The sequence below is a fragment of the Cryptomeria japonica genome, chromosome 4 (assembly GCF_030272615.1).
Source record: "Cryptomeria japonica chromosome 4, Sugi_1.0, whole genome shotgun sequence".
NCBI classification, from domain to species: Eukaryota; Viridiplantae; Streptophyta; class Pinopsida; order Cupressales; family Cupressaceae; genus Cryptomeria; species Cryptomeria japonica.
In genome coordinates, this window is record NC_081408.1 from 180227281 (window position 1) to 180230293 (window position 3013).

Here is a 3013-nt window from a genome sequence, read left to right on the forward strand (position 1 = left end):
AAGCATGATCTAAGGTGATGATAGGAAGGGATCACTCCTCATCAACATTGTCTAGCCCTCCACTTTATCTTCAGCTATCTTTGACGAAATAGCCAAATCTAACCGAAGGAACCACTCACCCACTACCATCATGAGTAAAACCCCAAAAGAAAAATAATATACCAACTCCAAATTGAAAAATATTCATTTTTCACCACTATGGTAACTATGTTAATTATAACCCAATTTTTAAAATGTGATTATTTCTTATGGTGTAAATGGACTTTTCTTTATTTCAAATCAATAAAAACCCTATTACTAGAACTTTGCTAGCTGTTTTGGTGATTGAAGCACCTATGATCTTATCCTCTATGGGCCCCTAAGAACATTTTCGTACCGTCAAATTCCTGTTTTGGTATGATGTTTCTCCGGAATTGAAGGCCATTTCTGCTCTGTCGTCTTCTAAATGACATTGTGAATGATTTCCCGATAGGCATTGATTTACCAGGACTAGGTATTCATTGCTTCCATAGCTTTAATCCATTCTGTACTACTAAGATTAGAAGTTTTTTCAATTGTGATGTGATTGATGTGATTGATTTTGGGTATGTGATGATTATATGTGAGTGCCCACTTTGAATCCGACCAAAACCCTTATCATGGAAGTCGATTACAGAGGTGGGTTTCTTTCATAATTCTGAGCATTTTCTTTTGGTTATTTTAACCTGCTGTGTGGGCTTTGGTGGTGGACTGACACGGAAAGTTTAGGCAGCTCAAGCATTGAGGATTTGGGTATCTTTATGTGCGATTTCAAATGACTTAAAGGCAAGTTTCGAATTATTTTGTTTATTTTAATGGAAAATGGAGGCATTGGGTATTTTTATGTGCGATTTCAAATGACTTAAGGCAAGTTTTGAATTCTTTTGTTAATTCAGATGAAAAATGGAGGCATTGGGTATTGATGGTTGTCCTCTCTGGTCAATCCACCTTGTGTATAATCTGTGTTTCTTGAATTTTGTTGGGGTATGAAGAAATTTTCAATTTTGTGTTTCGTTTTTTAACCTAGTTATGAAACAAAAAGTGGGTTGTCTGATAAATTTGTGATTGAATGCTTATAAAGGTTGGAAGCAACCTGATTTGAATATATGTAAAGATGCCTCTTTGTTGTTCACATTCTGTTCCAAATCATTCGTTGGAAGGTTTTCTGCCGAGAAAATGGCGTTTCTAGGGCTATTGTGAATGATAGCAACAGCAGTGAACACTGAGAATTCCAGAATCTTTCAGCGAAGATTTTTTTGGCAATGAATTTGGGTCTAGGGTTTACATTGTGCCACATAATTTGCTTAGATAAAAGTCTTTTCAATAAAGTAGGGTTTCATTTTAAGCAGCTTTCTCATTTTCTGAAGGTTGGTATGAACACCTGGTGATGTGATTGTTCATTAATAGACCTCTCAGGCAGATGAAAAAAGGTTGAAATAGTCAGAATTATCATTTCTGTGGATTTGAAATGTGGCAATGACATTGATTGACATATACAAATGGTTATTTTCTTCAATTGAACAAAGTTTACATAGAAAAGAATGGCAGTTTAAAGAGAATTGGAGAAAAAGAAGAGATAATGGGTAAATAGGTTTTAACAGGTTTTTAATATTTTTTACAACTACTACAAAACGTAAGCAAAATAAAAGCTGACCATGAACAACACAACCAACAATTAAAAAAAAGATATGGAACCAAAAAAAAGGACAATGCTACAAAAGCTGTTCAACAACACAGCTACAGCTAGGCTATCATTGGAAAACATCCAACTTAAAATATGTCTGATCATATCAATGGGGTTCTGTTAATTTGGCTTAGAAATTGTTACTAACAGAGATTCAATTACCATTAACTTCTTGTTCATTTAACCTTTTAATTATTAATTTGAAAAAAAAAATGATAACCAAAACAATCGTCGAAATCTGATGTACTTTTTAAGATCTGTATATGCACGAAATTAGCTATAACGACTGCTGATACACTTCTCCCACTGAACTTATAAAACATTATATATGACAGATTAAAAACTTCCAGACTACAGATTGCACTTCCATATTCTGTTCCACTTCCAGAACACAGATTGCACTTCCATATTTTAAGTGATTGATTCTATGCTAAGAACACTAATTCATTGTTCCATTTGGGTGGCTGAATATTAAATGGGAAATTTTGTTGCAGGGACAGTTTAAGGATTTTTCAACAATACCGATGGTGCAAGAGTTGTTTAAGACATTTATGAAGTGTGTACAGAACTTAAAAATATAATCATTGGGATATTGCCAAGTAATGCAAAGTGGTGGTAAAAGTATAATTTAATGCATGTAGACATTTATGAAATGCTTTGACAACAACAGAGATTGTTTAGATATAAATGAACGGCAATATTGTGAAGTTTCAATTGCATCCTATAAATTTTCCGAAACAATATGATACTTACAATGGAAACCAATGAAACACATTGATTCAGCACATACCATGATACCCCTGTGATGGAATGCAAAAATAAAACACAGTGAGCCATTTCTGTACATATCGAATATACATTAGCTTTGTGTTGTCAGGGAGCTGTTATATTATATTTACCATCTTTAATCAGTAGGGAAGGTTTGGATGAAGGTAAAGGATCTATCTGGTTAGTGATGGAGGAGACATGAATTGATGTTACTGTGACAAAGTAGAGCATGGGAGCACTAAAGTTTTGAGATAATGGTGGATGTTGAAGAATAACTGAACTGTTAAACATGCCAATTCAAACTTTCAATGTATTTGACTATTAACAGTAAAGCAGAAGGCAAAATCAGTTGAATCTCTCATGCATAGTCATGTTATGAATAGTCAATCAACAAAGTTTTCTTTAAATATTGTTTCGTGATGTTTAGAGGATTGAGATTTGTTTCTTAATATCTTCACTCAATAAGTAGATAATTGTAGGTATTTGATATTAGCAAGCTTATCACTTGTTATCATTTGTTATCATGTTGTGTGAAATTTTAAA

The 3013-nt window shown here is 33.5% G+C and overlaps 1 long non-coding RNA gene across 1 annotated transcript; it reads left to right on the forward strand.

The window, feature by feature from the left end:
• Positions 1 to 324: 324 nt before the first annotated feature.
• On the forward strand, positions 325 to 1534 carry LOC131032074 (uncharacterized). Its single transcript, XR_009103364.2, has 2 exons — positions 325 to 1002; positions 1100 to 1534. It is a non-coding gene; the product is annotated as an uncharacterized LOC131032074 (long non-coding RNA).
• The last annotated feature ends 1479 nt before the right edge of the window (positions 1535 to 3013 follow it).